A 22405-nucleotide genomic window follows, 5' to 3' on the forward strand; every position below is an offset into this window, starting at 1 on the left:
CATGTACACACTTTTAATGTTCTTAGCACCACATTCTCCATCATTTGTGCTGCCTCACACATTAGGTTGGGGTAATTTTTCTGGCAGTATAATTTCAACTGAAAAATTGTATGACTTCAAAAAATGTGCATATCCTTGCGTTTTGCTTTTCTTTATCCAGCATCCCAAAGTGAATTATAAATGGTTCCTATCACCAATCCAGTTCTGAGTTGAGCATGTCTCCTAGGTGAGAGCAACTTTGGTAGGCACTGGGTAGGAATAAAGACGACTAAGGCCTTTTCTGTTTGCAAGAAGTTAGTAACCAAATGAATAAGTTGAGCATCCGAACATAGCACCAGCATACGGGGCAGGATGGAATACATGTAGAGAGGAACCAACCAACTGACCAGGCCACAGATACATGGGAAGAAGGGCAAATGCTGGGAGGGAGTCAGAAAAGTTTTTCCGGAGAAAGAGGCCTTGAGAGGTCGGGAAGATTTGGGTTGGAGGAGAACAGGAAAAAGCGTCCCCAACATGAGGGAATAGCCAAGACTAGACCCTAATTTAGACTTTTATCACTTTACTTCTAAATGTTCCATTGAATCAGCTTCTAAAAACTTCTCTTTGTAAGTCTTCCTGCCTATCTTCCCAAAATATGTCATTAGGCATATCACATTTCTACTCAAAACTGGTCCACAGCACTTCCTGTTCTGGTTGCATGAATTCCAACCTCTTCCTTGGACATTCAAGACTTTTCTTATCCTGAACCCAATCTTTCTCTCCTGCTCTGAACTAACCTATTTTCTGCATCAGATGTCACAGAGTGAAAGACTATGGACCAAATCTGCATCCACAATGTTGTTTAGAAGTTTGAGTTCATCTTCTATGTTTCAAAACCAAGATATTTGTTCTCCAAAGAAAAAACCCAGAGCTCCTTAAAGAAGTGGTTGATTCCAGGGCCAGGGCAAGGAAAATACAGATGAGCCTGGAAGATTACATAGCATCAGAAATAAGGAAGTGCTCAAAAAAAGATGAGGGCAAGTCAAAAAGATATAAGAGCCAATGTGAAGGAGATCCCAACAGCCAAATCTGGGCAATTTGAGCAACCAAAAATAATGATAGTACTGGATTTTACTATTATACCATGAAGTAAAATAATATCCATTAGTCCATACTAATATAAATGTAATAAATAAATGAATAAGTGAGTGGGGGAAGGGGACAACTTTTTCTTAAAGAAGAATATAACTAATAAAAGTAGAATGGGCGAGAGAAAGGCAAAATCAACTTTAGGTGAACATCACAGTAATAATTGATGCAGGCAAGATCTGCTGATGGAGGTTAAAATCAGTGGACAAAGGTTTGAGAGGACCTGACATTTGCATAGCCCCCAGAGTCTCTCCCTCAATATTTATCACTTAGGAACAACTGGTAACTTTCCAGCGGAAAAACACAGCAGACACCACAAAGTAATAAGACATATCAGCAGCATGTACCCTTGATGTGACAGACTGAAAAAAGGCATAGCTTTTCTTCTGTAGTATTTTGGCCAAAAATGCATCATCCCACCTCAACTGTGAGAAAACACCAAACACAAATTGACAGAAACTCCACGAAATAACTGACCAGTGATCATTTAAACTGTCAAGATCATGAAATGCAATGAAAGACCGAAGAACTGTCCCAGATTAGAGGATACCAAAGAAATACAAATGCTAGAAGCAAGGTTGGCTCTCAGAACAGAAAAAGGCGGGCGGGGGGAGGCATTAGAAAAAAAAACTGGTGAAATTTGTGTAAGCACTACAGTTTAATTAATACTCTGCTAACAATCTTAATTTTGTAGTTTTCAATCACTATACTATGCATTTGTAAGTCACTAATATTAGGGAAAGCTGGGTGAAGGGTATACATGAACTCACTGCGTTATTCTTTCAGCTCTTCTGCAGGTCTAAAAATATTTTCAAATAAAAGGTTTTTTTTAAATCCTTAGGATATTTCACATACACACACCCACAATCTGAATTTCCATGCTATCTGGGACAGTTGAAAGCTGTCAATACATGACCACTTGTCATGGAAAAGCAGACACCTCCCCTTTAAGTAGGTCATGTTTTCCAACTTGCCACACTTCCCCTCCCTACTGCCATGTTTTATTTACTTATTGGGCTATAAGCCTGGTACCAAGAAACATTTGAATTTGAGATTCATTGCTCAATAAAAATCCCAAGTTCCAGGCCAAATGGTCTACCTGCTGTTCTCTAGACAAGCTTTGTCTTAAACCTTTCTGTATTCCCACTTTTGTTCAAGCTGTTCCTTCTGTTTAGACTGATTTCCTGCCTCTATCCCTGATCCAACTGATTTTAGTTTTCTCCATTCCTCAAGACCTAACATGCAGACCACCTCCTCTATGAAGTTTCTGTTCATCAGTTTAATTTATCTCTCTCTCCTTTGAACAAAAGGAGCATTTGGTGTTTCTTGGAAAATAGCACCATTTTTGCTCCGGTCACTTATTGAAGAGCAGTTACATATTGGGCACATTTTCCTAAGTGCTGAGAACACCCAGATGAGTAATATATCATCTGTGTTCATCAAAGATCTTTCAACCCTGGAAGAAGGCAGACAAGGAAATCAGCACTTAAAATTTATGTGAGAAGTGCTGTGGTAGAGTTATGCACAAAATACTAAGAGTACTCAAAGGAGGTGCTTCCTGAGGGATGAGGCACTTTAGTTGAGTCTTGAAGGAAAATAAGCAATTAAGTAGAGAGTGATGAAGACTGGAAAGTAGTGAAGAACCTTTAGATGAGGGGAAAACTTAACCAAAGGCCTGGAAATCTGAAAGGAAAACTATAAGCAACTTAGGTGCAAGTGCGTGGCAGGTAACGTTGGGTGCAAGGCCTTGTGCAGTAGTCTGATAGCCAGATTTATATGTGCTTTATCACCCTCATTCAATTATTAATTCCTTGGGGATAGAGGAACTTGGGGACCAGAAAGAAAAAACATTAAATGCCGAGTTTAAAGACCTCACTTCCACCAGAATCTCTGCCCTTTACTAGATGTTATGACATTGATAGTTAGTATCTACTCACAAGCTGTGTGGACTTGGGCAGTTTCTCCAATATGTCTGTGCCTCATTTTAAAAACACTTCTGACTACACAGAGCAGTGGTGATAACTATTATGATCACAGACACCAATCAGCCAGAATAGATGCTAGACCCATGGGAATAGACTGTATGTGCAAACCAGAGTGTGCTGACTGATTATCAGCCATGGTTATGAGGAATAGTGACCTAATTTTCATAAACTGCCTGGCACAGAGTGAGAAATTAATAAGGATTAGTTACTGGAACCATGTCCCAGCCATCAGCATGTTTTTCATTTAATTCTTATAACAAATCTGTGAGACAGATATTAATCTTTCTATATTTAACAATTGAGGAAAATGAAGATGAGAGAGATCAAGAAACTCCCCAAAGATCACAAAGCTAATAAGGATCAAAGCTGAGATCTGAAATCCCAAGTATTGTGTTTAGCACCAGCCACATAATTTGCAGGGCCAAGTGCAAAATGAAATTGTGGCCCTCTGTTGAAAAAGTATTAGGAATTTTAAGATGACATCAGAAGAACATTAAACCAAGCGTGAGGTCCTTCTAAACATGGGGTTCTTCTAAGTGTGGGGTCCTTCTAAGCACAAAGCCCTGTGTGATGGCACAAGTTGTACTCCTCTGAAACTGGCCCTGACCGTGTTATTTCCAAAATTATCAGTGTTATGGAAAGAGAACCAGCATGGAGGAAAACCTGAGCATTAGCTTTAGGAATGAAAGAGTAAATACGGGACAAATCTTTACCCCCTGGATGCTTCATAAAGGTCATTGTAATGTCCTAACAGCTACTAATGAGTCCAGAGATCATTAGTAAAATAAAGAATTCAGGAAGCAAAGAAAAGAAAAGCCCATCCAGGCATGGATCTCCTGGAATATGGAATGCCAGGGACTTTACACCACAATGTGAGTTTCTTGAATTGTTCTAGTTTTTCTGTTCTCCGGGGAATCTCATGGTCTGGGGTAAAGATCACTAAAGAACTTTATAGATCACACTTAGTTTAGTTTGAACTCAGCGACTTCTTGAATTCGTGAGTTTTAATGTGAACAAATGTATCCCAATTACTGACCATGTTACCTAATGTAACGTGGGAAAAACCTGCCCAGCAAGGAAACTGAATTTTAACTTTGCTCAAGTACACACAGAGAGAAAGCATGTAGGGGAAAGGATGTGTGTTGAGTCATGAGCCAGTCCCTCATAGATTTCCTTCTCTGTGTTCTTCCCCGAGCTTGCTGCAAAACAGCCTCCCCTGTGTTGTAGTGAGGCCTGCCTAGGGAGGAAAGGCTTTTTTCTCAAGTCCTGCCACTTTCAGATACTCGGCTGTTCAACACATATTCTGTGTATTAGTGTTTACCTTAAGATGCTCCAACATTTCAAACATAGCATCATCATCTAACAAATGGAAAAGCTAAGGTCCCTGGTGATATTCCCTAAACTACCCTATGGTATAGGATTTAAGTATGACTTTACTTTCTTTTTTTTTATTTTTGGAAATTTATTTTTTATATTTATTTATTTTATTAAAGTATAGTTGATTTACATTGTTGTGCCAATTTCTGCTATACAGAAAAATGACCCAGTCATACATATATATATAAAATGTATAATACACATTCTTTTTCTCATACTATCTTCCATCACTTTCTATCCCAAGAATCACTTCTTTTTAGATTAAATTTTATCAGTTCTATGATGAAGATGACAATATATCAATAAGCATTTATTTGACACCTACTAAATTTCCTCTTACAAGTATACCAAGGATGACAGAAAGACCCACCATTGGAAATAAGGGATTTTGGGTCTTCGTGAAATGAGAACCCTCAAGCCTAGGGATAAGGTAAAGGGCCCTGACATACTGATTAAGCTGGAGGCCCCCCCAACCCCTGTGGGATACTTAAGAATACTAAAGAACTCACCTTCAGGTGGAAGGTCATTGAAGATGTGGGGTACAGGATGGTGAGAAATGGGAAGTTTGATACAAGACAGTTATTTTTAGGCATCTGGCTGAAGCTGTTGGAAACCTGGAGTAATTCTATTTTCAGATTACCAAGTCAGGCTCTCCATTGCATAGGCCAGGATGTTGGTTGCAACTGAAGGAGATGTCGCACTAGATTTAGTCACAGCTTTTCCATTTTGAATAAAAAGAATTCTATCTCAGAAAAGTAGGTAAACTTAGTGGGGGGTGAGTTGCAGTAGAGTGGATCAGGGCCTTCTGGGAAGTGGTCACATTTGCTAACAGGGTAGCATGAGCCCCCAGCCATGCAAAAGGATGTCCTGGAGGACTTCTTCCCTATTCTTCACACATAAAAGCTGTCAGAGAGAATAATAGGGTGGGAATGGAATATATGGCAGATTCTGATAATTGTTCATAAATATCCATCTTGCCTTTCTCCTGTAGTAGTAGAACTAGGAATATGACAGTCTAGTTGGAGATGTTTCCCATTCTTACTTTTTCCCCCTCTATCCCATAAGGGAGTTTTTTCCTTTTTTAAGTAGTATTTTTACTAAATATAATTAACATGCCATCAATCCCTCATTTATAGTATACAAATCAAAGGCATTTAGATACTCATAGAGTTCTGCAACCAATAACATAATCACTTTTTAGAACATTTTCATCACCTGACCCATTAGCAGTCACTTCCTGGTCCCCTCCAAACCTACCCCACCTCCAACACCTGGCAACTACACATTTTTATTCTGTCTTTATAGATTTGCTACTTCTGGTTATTTCACATAAGGGGATCATACAATACGTGGTCTTTTGTGACTGACTTCTTTCATTTAATGTTTTCAAGGTTTATCCATGTTATGGAATAAGTTACTACATCGTTCTTTTTATGGCTGAATAATGTTCTACCACATGAGTATACCACATTTAAAATTTATCCATTCATTAGCTGATGGACACTTTTCCAATTTGGGGCTATTATAAATAATGCTGCTATGAAAATTCATCTATAAAATTTTGTATGAATATATGTTTTCATTTCTCTTGGGTATATACATAGACCTAGGAGTAGACTTGCAGTGTCATAAAGTAACTCTAGGTTTAATCTTTTGAAAAACTGCCAATTTGTTTTCCAAAATATCTAAAACTCTTTTATATTTCCAGTTTCTATGCACCCTTACCAACACTTGTTATCTGTCTTTTTGATTATAGCCATCCTAGTGGATATGAATGCCTTCTCACTGCTTTTTGGCCTCCATAGCTTTTGATAGTTACTGTTAATCTTATTGAGGATCCTTTGTATATGATGAGTCATTTTTTTCTTGCTGCTTTCAAATTCTGTTTGTCTTTAACTTTTGACAGTTTGATGTATTTGTTTGTGAATCCCTTTGTGCTTGTTCTTCTTGAAGTTCACTGAGTTTCTTAGATGTCTAGATTAATGTTTTTCATCAAATTTCATAAGTTTTAAGCCATTATTTCCTTAAATATGTTTTATGTCTGTCTCTCTCTCTCCTTTCCTTCTGGGACTCTCATTATTCCTGTTGCTTTGTGCCTACTCACAAATCTCTCAGACGATGTTCATTTTTTTCTTTCATTTCTCAAACTAGATGATCTCAATTGACCTATCTTGAGGTTCACAGATACTTTCCTCTGACAATTTAAATCTTTTGAGCATTTTTAGTGAATTTTTCATTTCAGTTCTTATACTTTGCAACTCTAGAAATTCTGCTTGATTCCTTTTCACAATTTCTACCTCTTTAATGATATTCTCTATTTGTTGAGAAAATGTTATTTTCATATTTTCCCTTAATTTTTTGGAAATAATTTTTCTTAGTTCTTTGAACATATATAATAACTGATTTAAAGTTTTTATACATTAAGTCTAACATCCTATTAGGGAAAAGGATAGTTACAATTGACATTTTTCTATGTATGGCTCATCTTTTCCTGCTTCTTTACATATCTTGTAATTTTTTGTTAAAAACTAGACATCTTAATTTGAGGGGTTGTTTTTCTTTTTTTAATTTTTTCATTAAAGTATAGTTAATTTACAATGTTGTGCCAGTTTCTGCTGTATAGCAAAATTCTTTTTCTCATATTATCTTCCATCATGGTCTATCCCAAGAGATTGGATATAGTTCCCTGTGCTATATAGCAGGATCTCATTGCTTATCCATTCTAAATGTAATAGTCTCCATCTACTAAACCAAAACTCCCAGTCCATCCAACTCCCTCCCCCTCCCCCTTGGCAACCACAAGTCTATTCTCCAGGTCTGTGAGTCTGTTTCTGTTCTGTAGATATGTTCATTTGTGCCATATTTTAGATTCCACATGTAAGTGATATCACATGATATTTGTCTTTTTCTTTCTGGCTTACTTCACTTACTATGAGACTCTCTAGTTGCATCCATGTTGCTACAACTGGCATTGTTTCTTTTTTATGGCTGAGTAGTATTCCTTTGTACATATGAACCACATCTTAATCCATTCATCTGTCAATGAACATTTAGGCTGTTTCCATTTCTTGACTACTGTGAATAGTGCTGCTATGAACATAGGGGGGTGCATGTATCTTTTTTAACTGTGGTTTTCAGATATCTTCATATAATGAGGCCCTGGAAATCAGATTCCTGTTCCTAGCCATCACTGTCCCTGCCACCCACTCCAGAAGCCACTGTTAGCTTTCTGCTGTTCCTGCTACTACTGTTTGCTTGCTTAGTGACTTTCCTGGGTTAATTCTATAAAGTTTGTATTTTTTGTTGTGTGCAGCCAATGATGTCTCTGCCCAGTTAGCTTAATAATCAGCTAATTATTAGATAGTGGTTTTCTTAAACATATTGAACCAATTAATCTCTCAGCTTTGCTGATATATGTGTACTAGGGCACATGATCAGTGCTCTGGCAATTTACAACTTTGCCTTAATGTTCACTTTCTGCTTATGCAGATTCTCAAGGTCATCCAGAGCTGATATTAGAACCTTCTCATGTCTTTCTTGGGTGAGTGCATACCCCTGCCCATGCATGCAGGCTTCTAGGTCCCTAGGAATAAGTTGAAGTTTTTCCAAGCCCACTATGAACATCTCATCCCTCAGTATCTCCTTTTAATTTTTTCTAGTCAGCTTCTTTTTTTCGTCAACTGACATCACTACCTATGGCCGCTGAATGTTCAGCAGCAATTGTTTATTATTTCCAACACACCTTGGTGATAGGGTTATTTGTGCTGAGCAAGTTCTTAGGTCAAATAAATACAAGCCCTGAGAATGGGTCTTTTAGGGGTACTCCAAATCCATTCTTCCCCCTTCCCCCCAGCAGCTGTTAGGCTGCTGGTTTTGCATAGCTGCTATGGTTGTAAAGATGTTCATTTTTCAAGGCTGCTATGGAACTAGGAGAGAAGACTAAGAAAAAGGCAAGCTAAAACACCACAAAGCTACTATTCTTACCAAGATATAATTGTTTTTTTCTTAAATGCTCCTTAAATTTTTTAATGCCTTTGGTTAATTTCCAAATTTTGGAAAGAGTTGATTTTGATCATTGTTACTAGTGCTTTCATTTCTTTTATGGAAGAGTATTTTTGGAAGTCCTTACTCCTCCATTCCAGAAATATTTCCCCAGAATCTGTGTTTTCACAAGATCCCCAGGTATTTGTAGGAACATAAAATCTTGAGAAACCCTGGTTTACAGGCTATCATTGGTTCCTAAACTTTCCAGATACCCTTATTCAAAGTCATCAGGTGGCTGTGGAATATTCCAGCTGGTTTGTATTCTAATCATAGAGTGATAAGACCTAATATGAAGAGTTTATATTGTTAGATCCTGTGATGATCAAAACCCATACCATCTCCTTGGAACCTAGTGCCTGCATCAGGAAATGTTTGTATGTGCTTTGTTGTGCATTGTTTGCTTGCTGCTCATTAATCAGTACCCAGGTTTACACTTACTACAATACTTCGGAGTCTTCTTACAAAACACGAGTATTGCTGTCTGTCCTAACTGAACTCAAAATACTGTATCTGCTGACCTGAGGTAGCAATATATTTTCTGTGACAAGATGAACAAAACAGTACCTCTCCTGGCTTTTGTTTTCTGAAAGAACTGTTGTGTTTCCAGGTGAAGGGCTAGAAGGGGAGAGAGTTAAGTTCTTTCCGGTCCTATTGTCCTCTGGCTGGTTGGAAGGTATGCTGTATATGAAGCTCAAGTACAAGGAAGAAACATGACCTGGTTTTCCTCTCCCTCATCTGGAGTTTGCCCCCACCATTTCTATTTTTTTTTTCAAATTATAGTTGATTTACAAGGTTTCTTCTATTTCTATTGTACAGCAAAATGTGCAACCCAATCACACACAGTTCCCTGTGCCGTACAGTAGGGCCCCATTACCCATCCATTCCAAATGTAATAGTTTGCATCCAAAAACCCAGACTGCCTGTCCACCCCACTCCGTGTCTCTCCCCCTTCCCCCTGGGCCCCCTCCATTTCTAATCATCTTATTTCTTACCTTTTCTCTTGTGTCCTTTTTAAATTCCTACACCTTTCCCATTTGTCTTCTTCAGTCAAAACTCATTTATTAGCCAGCTTACAGGATTTTCTGCTTTTCAGAGCAACTTTGGACGTAAATTTAATTTCCTATCCTGACGGTGCTGCCCTATGTCCTTTCTGGCCCTTCCCCCTTTTCCCAACCTGAGCCATCTCCCCTGGGCCTCCCCTTATCCCAACATCTCTAAATCAAAGATTTTTATGTTGAGAGTACAGCTCCCTCCTTTGGACACAGACATATGATTTGTCAAAGTAATGGCTTCCATTCATCCTTCATGTCCTAAAACCTGGCCATTTCTCCATTAGGGAGAAGCAACTCTTTTCATCGGCTATGAAGAAGCTGTGCCTCCAAAGAGGAAAATGTCTTCACCACCTCCATTTGTTAATGTTGCTGAAGTCTTCAATAAAAACAAAAGAAAATGTACATCAATATCAGCATGAAAAGAAAAAGGGGCTAGAACCAAGCTGCACTGGACAAGGAGGCTGATGGCTCTTCCTGGAGCTGAAATGCATTGGCTTGGATATAACTTATTGATTAAGCACAGCTCAGCACCTTCAGCTGGTAAGAATCAAAGTGTGAGGCTAAACACTAAATTAGCTCTGTGCTATACCTCACAGCAGAGCCAAAACGAGGCAGCATTCTTTTTTTTTTTTTTTTTTTTTTTTTAAATCCCTGCACCTCCCGTTGCCTGCCAGAAAGAATTCAAAGCAAGGAAAAATATGCCTCCTGCTGTTTGGGGGAGGTACAAGATACATTTAAAAATTGATTTATGCTTTAATCGCTCTTGAAGCTTCATTATTCCAAGTATTAGTACCAAAGGCTGTCTGATCCAGCAGACTTATTCGTTAATGCATCGATGGTAGCAACAGATGTGCTGTTTTTCATCTGCGACCTGATCCACTGGCTGAGTCATCTGCTTCCGTTTTCATTTTCCTGTCATTGATTTATTAATGATGTCTTACTTATCTGTGGTTCCTTGATGGGGTGGGCTTCCTCTGGCATGCTCTCAAGAGAGACGTTCTCTACTTTCCCCAAACATCAAAAACCCGGCCCCCTTTTCTGGTCTTCTTTATCACCGCTCCAGAGATTAGAGACTTTAATCATTTAGTAACTGAAATAACCTCCGTGGCTTGCAGAGTTTATGGCCAATTTGTCTTCGGCACACAGAATTCGACTGCTTTTCCTGGCTAAGGAACGGGCCATGCTTGTTACACCACTTCCTTGCATGGGGGAGCAGACTGTGCGCTGTCTGCAGACCCAGTGAAAATAGCAGCTGGCTCTGGGCAGCTCAGGACCACAAGCTTGGCTCAGTGTGGCATCCTTGGGAACACATGTTTGCATGCCATGAGGCTGTTACTTTGAATTGCTTAGAGAGTGGATGTGGCTTTAATTTCAAGAGAATAGAGCAGAGGACTGAAATTCTAGCAGAAACATCAATGGTCTATTCCGAATGCCAAATGGACTTCTTTTGGTGTCTAGGTTTAAAAACAAAAAGACAAAAAGATCTGAGTTTATTTTGAAACTTGGACCCCTGCAAAACCTAAAGTGCTGTTGATTGAGGTTCACAAAGGCCTGAAAGGTAGTTCACTGCTGTTTCTCGCAAGTATCTGCAAGTCATTTCTTGGTGTGCGGTTAAGGTTTCTAAAATGTTATAGATAAGTAGATAGGTTGGTGCGGTGGCCATCAGGATTCTCATCCAGATCTCCCTGGAGGCCTCAAACATTCATTCCCTGCCCCTCTCTGTGCCAGAGGCCAGCAGCTCTCAGCCAAGTCCCTTCTGGGACTTACTCTGAGCTGAAAGCTTTACTCAAGGTCACCTCGCTTCCTTCCCAGGGGCCACCCTTCCTGGGTGACTGTTTCCTGCAGGGCATAAAGGCCTAGGCCCTTATCCCAATTTGGGACAAGCCTGCAGAGCCATCCCAGACTGAGATCCCCATGGGATCAGCTAAAGCATATGCTATGACCTCATCTCTGTGCACTCCCTCTGCCCAATTCTGCTTTCTTTCCTCCCTGCACAAGAGGTGATCCCAAAAGCACTTCCACCCCCCAATAAGCTTTCTGTGGGCAAATCTCTGTCTTGAACTTGGCTTCCCTGGGAACTAGACCTACAATAGTGGATGCTGGGAATGATAAATCATGACCTCAAAGCCAAGTGTGAAAGCCAGAGCATATGAAGAGACCCCTTGGCAGGTGGCGGGCAGAAAAACTAAGCAACAGGCCCAGGGTTTCATTATGAAAGTAGCAGAGCTCCAGAGAAGGTTGGGTTCTTGGCCTCAACAGGTCTGCTGTGCTAAGGCTTTGAGACATGGGATAGGTATACCTATAACATGAATTCCCAGATTCTTCTGAACCATCTGGGTTCACCAACATGGCCCATTCTTCCACATTAAAGTCTCCTCTCCTGCCTGAAGATGGCACGGAAGTCTCTGTCTTGAATGACAGTGCGTGTCTTCTCCCCAAACTCTACTCATAACTCTCTTGACCAGTAGGCAAGTGAGGAGGGTCGAGTCACAGCATCACTGGTCTGGGGAGGTGCTGGGTCTGCTAATGAGGCAAAGGGCTAGACCCTGGAGGCGCTACAGGACTTTGTCAACAGGGACTGGAACAGAGCCTGGACATAACTGATAGAAATGGATCCTGAGATGCTGAATCAATAGGGTCAGAGAATAAATTTGGCTGAGGGAGAGGTTATGTACCCAGTGGGTACAGGAGGTACTACACTGACAAAGACTCCAGGGAAACATTCTAATGTGCTATGGATGGCTCTCTGAGCTTGGAGAAATTGATGGCTCACACTACGTGAAGGAAAGGCCAGAAGTGCCATGGAAGACGGCAGAAGGCAGGACCGAAAGACTCAGAAGCAGGCCTACTAGAACAGATATCCTCCATCAGGGCAGAAAGTTCTCAGAATATGCTGCCTCCAGAGCTTGAGTCCTCACACAATGGGCAAAAGGGAAGACCCCAATATTTCACCTACTGTTGGATACAGGCTCTGAGCCAATCTTGATGCCCTGGGGAATGGAGGTGTCATTTAGGCCACCTGTTTGAGGGTAGACACAGAGTCTGGGTGATAAATGGGGTCCAGGTCAGGCCCAATTCTCAGTGAGTCCACTGGGTACACAGACCCACCAGACAGTCTCCTCCCTGGACCCAGGATGTATATTTGGAACAGAAATAATTGGTAGTTGGAAGAACACCCTTGTAGCTACTTAGCTGTGAAGTAAGAGTGGTCATTGAGAGGAAGCCCACTCAGAAAGTCTTCTTGCCCCAATGGTCAAGATAGTAAACAAACAACTTCATGACCAAAGGGGAATGACAAAGATTAATGCCATCCTTAAAGACCCGAAGGATACAGGGGACAGGGAGGGGTGCCCATCATATCCCCATTAATCAACCAGTCTGTCCCCTACAAAAGCCAGACAGACTTTGAACAATGAGAGTGAATTGCTAACAACTTAACCAAAGAGTAGCCCCAATTGCAGATACTTTGCCACAGTGAGTATCTTAGCTATAACAAATTAACATGGCCTTGGCACATGGTTTGGGGCTATTATTTTTTATTCTGATCAGAAAGGAAGATCTGAAATCATTCACAGTCACTTTGGACAGACAAGAGAATGGTCTTTTCCCAGAGCTATGTTAACTCTTCCACTTTCTGCTGTCAGTAAGGGGGAGTGGTGCCCTTGGAAATGGGCACAAACAGGGCCAGAGGGCGTAAGTGAGCTTACTTAAGGAAGTAGTCAGGTCCCCATGTCACCCACTCAGAACCTGGGTCTCTCCCTCAGCTCCATGGCCACATGACAATGGAGAGTGGGGGTCAAGTTTGCTTCATGGATCAATCAGCTCAGTATGTAGGCTCAATTTGGAAATCCTCACAATGGGCAGAGCTTTTTGTGATTTACCTGCTTATCCACTTTGGGTAGAAAGAGAAGTGATCCAAGGTTAGAATAGATAGAGCCTCTTAGATTGGTGAATTCTTAGCTGCTGGGTCAGGGACTTAGAAGAAGAAAGATAAAAAGATTGGGGACCATTGAGGGGATTGGATAGAGAAGACACCCTGTGAGGATGCTCCATGATGCAGGCATACCCTGAATCCACAACTGTGAAGTAGCAATGCAGAAGTGGTGACCTCTGGCCTGCTCACAATTCAGGGCAACTCTGCAGGGCCACCCAGACCCAAAACTCCCATTGGTATCAGCTGAGGCTTTTTGATGGCTGCATAGCAGTTAAACTTCCTCCACTGCCTAGTCCTGCCCCCTTCCCTACCCCAGAGACAGCACTTCCCAGCAAATCACCTGCATTCACAGTGTCCTTCTCAGATTCTGTTTCCTGGAGACCCCACCTGAGACAACTGCCACATGCATTTTCATAAGCGGCATTTTCATTTACAAAGCTCCACACCACTTTTAGTCTGACAGGCAGCCTAGCATAAACTAAGCCAGTAGGAAGCCTGAAAAGAAGAAATGAGCTACTATGCAGCCTGTCACCAATCATTCAGTGGCCAAGTCTTGTGTGAGACACGGGGCCTCCGTCTGTCCTTGAAGTTCACAATCAACGTTTGCCCAAGGACACCCCAAGGGCCACTCACAGTCTGACACAGGGATCATAGAGTCTTCTCTGAGCCCACCTTCCCCTTTCTCTGGCCCCGCTCTCCACCCCATGCACATCAGGGTCGTGTTAGGAAGGCATAAGAGGGATGAAAAAAGAATTAAAGAAACAAGATTGTTAATCAGCTGTATCGACTCTGAAGTCCAGGCTCCGTGCAAATATTCTTCTGCCATCCTTCTATGAGCCCACACCAAAGGGGACTCCCAAGGAAATCCTTGGGCATACTTCCACTCCACTAAAGTATACAATCAGCCCTCCATGTGTTTAAGAAGCTATCAGGTCTGAAACCCAAGAGCCTTTCCTGTGAACCCAAACCTCTTCTCTCCACCCTCACACCACCAAGTGTTGATTGCTTGGCTCGGCGCACTCTCCGGCATCCCTGTCTGCAGAGCCATGTGCCGTTCCGGGGAGCTTGGCGGCCTGAGGTCTCAGAAGAGCTGCGTCTCTATTGGCCTCCCCTGTGTGCTAGGTTTTCTGTAGGAGTCTTCAGAGAGCCTGAACAGCGACCCTCCATCCATCTTTCTATGGGACCTTTCTTCCTCCTGTGCTTTGTTGGACTCATTTGCTCTGATTTGGTTCCAAGTGTTCACTTCCAACCTTTCCTTCCTTGCAACCATCTCAGATTCATCTCTCTTGAGCTGCCCAACTCTGCCTTTGAACTAGGAAACCTGAGGACTCACTGTGGCAGTGACTGGTTTGAACCTTTTCCATTTTGAATTTCAGGCTCACTTAATTGAATGGCAAAATGAAATGTTCACGTGACAGGAACTCAGGGGCTTTGAGATTGGTTTGAGGTTGGTTTGAGTTTGGAGAAGGGATGCGACATTCAAATTCTTGCCACTTCTTACTGAAAAAACATTTAATGATCCACTTTGGAAATGCCCCTCCCACCCCACCCCCAGCTCCGCTCCAAGGAAAAAATCCCAGCTCCAAGGTCTAGCCAGAAAGGGTCCCACACCCACTGTACATGAGATTTAGAATTAGATTTATTTATTTATTTATTTATTTATTAGGTCTCTTTGTCTTTTCTAGGACCGCTTCTCACGGCATATGGAGGTTCCCAGGCTAGGGGTCTAATCGGAGCTGTAGCCACCAGCCTACACCAGAGTCACAGCAACGCTGGATCTGAGCCACATCTGTGACCTACACTACAGCTCACGGTGATGCCGGATCCTTAACCCACTGAGCAAGGCCAGGGATTGAACCGGCAACATCATGGTTCCTAGTCAGATTCATTAACCACTGCACCATGACGGGAACTCCGTAGAATTAGATTTAGAATGGAGGAGCTACAGTTTTCTTAAGCAACTCTTTACAGGTTTGCCCTGTAACAGGGAGCTTCTGCCCTACCTTGTGGACTTTTTCCTCTGCAGCCTGGGGCTGCCATGAACCCAGCCACTTAGTTAAACCCCATGCTGGACTATTAAATGCCTCCTTTCTGCAGAGCTGCATGTGCTGTCTGTACACATAGCCGCCTCCAGTCCACCTCACAATCCACAGCGACGCCATCCCTTCTTAGAAGGCACTGCTAGTATCCATGTGCTACTGGATATTCTCTCCAACCAGAGGCATGGCCCACCAGTGAGAATATTTAAATAGTAAATACCATGGTGGGGGGACGGGAACCAAGCTTCACACGGTCCCAACTCTGCATTCAGGGTATGGGTCCTCCTCCTGAGAGACCAGCGCTATAGCTGGATCACTCCTCTCATCCTGACTCCCATCAATTCCAGTTTATTTTTACTTCTCCAACCATTGTGGGGCACCACTGGGAGCCTGGGATTACTTACAGCTGACCCACAATTTACTTGCAAAGGAATTAGAATAGGGAGAGAACTTGGAAAACATGCTCTCATGCAGTCTGACTCGGGTTTATATCTTCCTATGGTTAAACATCAGATTGGGTTATCATGTTATGGTAGGAGGCCAATGATAGAAACATTATTTTCCCACCCGAAAACCTTTTGAAATCAGAGATCATTTTTCACGAAATGTACACCTCCACCCCCCCCCACCTCCCTGCCCAAAGGCCATTGAAATACACCTTGGGACATTGTAGCTTAACCTGAAATATTCAAGTACGAGGTATCTTTATTACTTTTCCTCTTGTGAAAGCTGTAAATTTGGGGAAGTTTCATGCCTGCATCTCCTGCCAGTAAAATTCTAGATCTTAGCTGATGTACTAACCACTTCTGAAGGCTGAATCTCTAATGTATTTCAGAATCCAGGGGTGGGGAAAGTAAGAGTCGTATCTAGATATTTGCTAATTTCCCAAACTAGTGAGGCACAGGGGTTAAACTCTCTAGGCAGTGACCCATGAGACACCTAAGTGGCCCTGTCTATAATCTACTTTTTGTGTGCCTTAGGTTTTGTGAAAACACCTACTTCCATATTTACCCAACTATAGGAATGTAATTAAAGTTTGATATTCACCTCCTGTTGAGAAGAGGAACTAAGAAAATAACATCTTATGAAAGTTGAAGTGTTTCATATGTATTTGTTTAGTGACTAAATACTTCTGGCGAATCTAAGTAGAACAGACTGTCTTCTATTCTAAATGAAATACAGAACTTTTTGGCTCTTTAATGTTATTTGATACTGCTTTTGATACTGACTGTGATACTGACTGTATTTCTTTCTTATTGCTGCTTGTGACACATGACCACAACCTTCGTGACTTAACACACATTATTATTTCTTATTATGATTTATGACATATAAGTTATCTTTCACTGGCTATAGTCAAGGTATTGATAAGTCAGGGTATCGGTGAGGCTGTATTCCTTTTTGGAGAGTATCTGTTTTCTTGCCTTTTCCATCTTCTAGAAATTGCCAGCATCCCTTGACTCATGATTCCCTTCCATCTTCAAAGCCAGCAATGGCACGTCCAGCCTTTCCTACATCCTGTCACTGACACAGACTACCCCGTCTCCCTTTTCCACTTCTAACCCCGTCGTGATGACATCAAGCTCACCCTCGTCATCCAGGGTCATCTCACACTTTTTAACAGGTAAGGCGACATGGGCACAGATTCTGCTGAGTGGGAGTGAACATTTTCGTGGTGGCAGGGCTTTATTCTGCTGCCATGAGGGTATTGAAGCAATTTTTAAACCAGCTTCAACCATTTTTTCATAATATTTCATAATAAATGTTTTCATCCATTTTATGTCAAAAATTAACTCCTGAGGAAGTTTTATAGATCAGCTAAGCTGATGCTAAGACCTCCCGCCCCTCTGTGGCTTAGTCGTGACTCATCTCACTGCTTGAGGAGAGAGTAATGTGCTTTTGGATCTGAGACACAGAGATGGCTACAGATATTTGTCACCTTCACTTTGCCAATTCTCCATTTTATTTAACTCTGTAGACACCTGGTCCGCTGCCCCTAGACACTGGATACTTCCTAAAACACTGCCAGTCTGGACCCAGATGAGTAAGATTAGGAGATGGTTGCTTGAAATAGTGTGACTTAACTGAAGCGGTATCGCAACCTTGGCAGCAAATCAAAAGAAAAAGGAGAATTTATTTTAAAATAATAATAATAAAAATAAAACTCACTTGTGTTGAGGTTTTGTTTACCACAAGGGTTGCCTCCCCCTGCCCCCCTGCCCTCTCCACCACTTTGCTCTAGCAAATCTTTTCATTTTGTCCCTGTTGCAGGGTTTCTGTCTGCCTGCAGCACTGTGCTAGGACCAGCTGATATGATCCAGCCTGCAGTCCCCCACCCCCCGCCCCCCACGTGTTAGAAACATCCCAAAGCTCCCACAGAGAATCAGGACTTAACTCATTTACCCTGGCTCTTCCAGGCCTTTCTCTGCCAACACAGCTGCAGCTCAGGCCTCCATCTAGAAACCTGGCTGCTGTCCCAGCTTGGCGCTACCTGCCAACACTTTTCTGAAGACCAGCCAGAGGAAGGCGGAATGGGGTGGGGGCGGGGAGGGGGCTGAGGAGGGAGGAAAGAGAAGATGCAAATCTAATTGCATTGGCCTGCAGCCCCCTTACACCTCCACGCTCCCAGAGCTGATGACATACTTGTATTCAGCAGCCATCACTGATCTGAATCATAACAGTCCTACTGACATGTGGGCATGCTTTCCTGAGATTTAAGTTTCTGGAATCACCCACATCTTCCTCTTGATTTCACAGTTATGAAGAACTAGGAAGACCCCACTGGCTGGAGTGATGGCTTCCCATGCAGAAGAGTGGTGAGTTGGCGTTCTTATGTCTCTTTACTGATATACTAATCACTGCTTCTGTACCTTCTCCTCATCTCCGTTAATGAGCTACAATAATACTGCTCAACTTTTCTGGGATGAGAACCTCTTGTTAATGTCAAATTTTACTGTCTTCCCCACAGGACAGTGCTGTAGTTTTACTTCTAGCAACAGTTGCTTTTTCAGATAGGTCACTGAAAGCCTCTGAGTACAGTAAGCTTTGGATACATTTGTGGCTTATTAATCACAACAGTATTTAATAGCATTTAAAAACCAGCAAGGACAGGGTCTTCTGCAGTGCCTGGTACTAAGTATGTGATCTTTAATATTAATGGAAAGAGGAGTTCCCGTCGTGGCGCAGTGGTTAACGAATCCGACTAGGAACCATGAGGTTGCGGGTTCGGTCCCTGCCCTTGCTCAGTGGGTTAACGATCCGGCGTTGCCGTGAGCTGTGGTGTAGGTCGCAGACGCGGCTCGGAGCCCGCGTTGCTGTGGCTCTGGCGTAGGCCGGTGGCTACAGCTCCGATTCAACCCCTAGCCTGGGAACCTCCATATGCCGCGGGAGCGGCCCAAGAAATAGCAACAACAACAACAAAAGACAAAAAGACCAAAAAAAAAAAAAAAATAATAATAATAATAATAATATTAATGGAAAGAACAAAGACAGCGCTTGGGGTGAATATGGATTCATGGGCTCTTGACAATTACACAACCCTCCAGAGAGAAGGTAACTCCCAGGAGGGGGCCCCACCAGACTTGCCCAGTTCATATCTGTGTGGGCTGGGTCTGGGAGGGGCTGTCAGCTCTCTCCATGGATGCAAAGTGCCCTGGTTTGGGGGAGGGAGGGGATCACATTCAGAGCAAGTCCACCCACAGGAAACCACATTGCTGAGAGCCCTCCTTTCATGGTTCAGAATCCTTCAAAACAAACAAAGCTACCCTGTAGGACTGGATTCCAGTTACACTCTTTTGGTTTATATTACAAATCTTATAAGGAAAAGTGATCCCCACCCCCCACCCCCAGCAGCTGGAGCTAAGAGGGGAAACCATCCAAGTAGATGAGACAGCAGGGACAGCCAGCTCTAGTCCACCAGAGGGACCTCCCCAGGGGACAGTGATTGCGAGTTCTCTGTTATCCTGCAAATAAGTTTGGGAATCAAAGTGGTGAATGAAGAGAGAACTAGTTAGAAACCAGAGTCATAAAGCACGTAGACACCAGTAGGGCAGGGTAAGACCTTCCAGTATCTCAGAATGGGCAACTAGCCAGAGCTCTCAAGCAGGTTCTGAAGCAGCTCCCTCCTCCTCCCCCCATGAGTAGGCATTAAGTCTCTGGTTGCCAGATCAAGGGAAGGTGAGGCTTTTCAAGGTAGTTGGAATGGTCATGCATGGACTTGATTCAGAGGCAACTTAGCAACTGGTAAGAAAGCATTTCAATACTTAACAACTGGAAAAGCTCTATGCCTGCATAAGGGTTACTTACGCCAGTCATCATCCACTCTCCTAAAGGGTTTTGGAGACATGGAGAGAAACGATTGATAGAATCCCATTACTTTGTTTTCTCTCACTATCCCTACAGTGAATTCAAACCTAGACTGATTCTTTAGATAAAAGCATCTTTTCCTGAGGTGGAAAGGGAAATTACTCTGTGTTGAGTGCCAGCCTGTGGGCTGGCAGTTTTATACCCGTGGTTTCACTTTCCCTCACAAGCACCACCCAGATGGGGATTCACTATTCCCACTTACAGAGGAAGAGCCTAGTGCCAAGGTCACACATCTTGTAAAATGCCCACCAAATCTACCTGACTCCTGAGCTGGTGCCCTTCCTTCCCACCACATCACACTATAGTTTAGCTAAAGATTTTCTTGTAAACCTATTGAGAATACCATTCTCTAGCTAGGCAGTAAGGCTGTGTATTTTATCAAACAGATCCACTATATTCTTTCCAACCTCCTAAATCAACTCTTCTTATATAAAAATATTCATTGTATTTCCATTGATTAACTCAACTAGTAACTCATCAATCAACCTAATCACATGGAAATTATCACTTTTAATGGAGCAATGAATTAAGCTGCATTTAACTTATTTGAAATGTGTACAAACTGTATATAACAAAGCCTTTTTTACTTGGGCCTCATTATCAAAAGCAAGAAATGGTTCAATTAAAAATACATACATATGGGAGTTCCCTGGTGGCTCAGCGGGTTAAGGATCCAATAATGTTACTGCTGTGTTTGGGTTGCTGTTCTGGTGTGGGTTTGATCCCTGGCCTGGGAACTTCCTCATGCCATAGGCAAGACCAAAAACAAACAAACAAACAAACCAATGCATACATATATACCTATACACAGACATACAGACATACAAACATTCCCCAAAAGCTAACTGTTGCAGTAATTCTAAAAGGATTCCTTGGGTTTTCATCTAAAGCATTTTCCATGGAAATCAATTTCATGGACTTGTTAATATGAGCCAGTGCCTCATGATAGAGATTCTGTTTTCATGAAACCATTCCAATCCCCCTTACTCCCCAACCTTTTTTATCTTCTACTTTTCGTTGAAAAGGCAGTGTTATAAATACCCATCAAATTCAAATCAATAATGATAAATGTCTGTTCCCAAGTAGTGTTCTCTAACATCTAACGCACACTAGATTGCTCCAGGGCAGGGTGGGCTTTTATAAAGACTTGGAGCTTGGTCGAGGGTTTATGGAGCAAAGTGCCTTTGTTTCTGAATCCAGCCCTCCTGCCCCTTCCTAGTATGTGCTCAGCCTCCTCATATGATGTGTCTAACTCCCATCCTCCATGGCGAAAAGGCCAAAGGCCATCATCTACTTTCTGGGGCTGTGTGTGGGAACTACATCAATGAAAATGAGTTTGTCCAGGATGAAATGCACGTAAGAAGATGGAAGGATCAGTTTTCTATTCTCTTGGTTCCAAAAAATAATGGGATGGTCTATGGCTAATATTTTAGGATTTGACTCAGGCACTGATGGATTCTATTTCTCTTACCCTGGGCAAAGATTTAGAACATTGTTGACCCTCGATGAAACATATCTGAACTTCTTACAAAACATGGAATTCTTTAGTTCCCCCTCAAATTCATCAAGCATATTGAGTTTCAAGACATATTCCCACTTCTCACCTTACTGCATTTTTTCTTATTGAAATTTTATTTTTTAAATCTATTCTATGAAACATTTTTTTAAAAGGATGAGGAAAAATACAAGAGATACCCTTATATCCACTGCTCAGCTCAAGAAATAAATCATTGGGAACACAGCTAGATCCACTTTATGCTCCATGGCTTCTTGATAGAGCCTATTACTTCCCAAGAATTTATTTCCTGGGGAACCAGGGGCTCACTTTTGCAAGGCCCTGGACATGGTCCTTACGTCTCTGGCCTTTGTGTTTGGAGTCAGAGATGACCATGTGATTTTCGAGGCTGCAGGTTAGCCACGGATGGTCTGGACCTTGGCTGTGACTTTGGGGCACTTTACCTCCAGCCTTGAGGTCAGATGAAAGTGCACACAGCTTCCTATGACCTGAGGGTTCAGTGAGCACCCCAGAGCCATTGACCATAGGTCTGCATTGTGGGCGGCCAGGGAGGCCAAGGGCAACCAGCCAAGCTCCCTGAACTTGAGATGGACAGTGAGGTGGACTTGGCTTACTAAGAAGGATGGGGTCCCTCTGCCTCCTGAAGACTCAGATCTACAGTGAAAACTTGGTGACAGCAGGATGGCCCCAGATTGGGCTGTATGAAGGTTGGGGCAGGTCCAGCTGTCCCTCCACTTGGTGTCTTCTCTTTCAGCCATGGGACTGTCCTGACCAGAGGGCCATGGGCCAGTGGCTCCCCAGACCCCCAACATGGGTCATTTCTGGGGAAAAAGGAACTCAGAATATCAATGTCTTTTATATTATTCTGTGGACATTAGTCTTAGGCAAAAATGCTTCAAGGCCCAGTGGTTTTAAAAATAAGAAAAAAAATGCGGAAAGCTTGAGGAGTCATTTGCCCTGTTTGC

The 22405-nt window shown here is 42.4% G+C and overlaps 1 long non-coding RNA gene across 2 annotated transcripts in view; it reads left to right on the forward strand.

The window, feature by feature from the left end:
* Positions 1–18167: 18167 nt before the first annotated feature.
* The window catches only part of LOC146406941 (uncharacterized), a 64979-nt gene continuing 60741 nt past the window's right edge, over positions 18168–22405 (forward strand). For both annotated transcript variants that reach the window (XR_014819687.1, XR_014819691.1), the window contains exon 1: positions 18168–18375. This is a non-coding gene — a long non-coding RNA (uncharacterized LOC146406941). The remainder of the gene's footprint in view (positions 18376–22405) is intronic.

This window comes from Sus scrofa, chromosome 1 (genome assembly GCF_054392235.1).
Source record: "Sus scrofa isolate SSC_HxYL_T2T_F1_AM1 chromosome 1, Sscrofa_HxYL_maternal_Yorkshire_Landrace_v2.0, whole genome shotgun sequence".
In the NCBI taxonomy this organism is placed as follows: Eukaryota; Metazoa; Chordata; class Mammalia; order Artiodactyla; family Suidae; genus Sus; species Sus scrofa.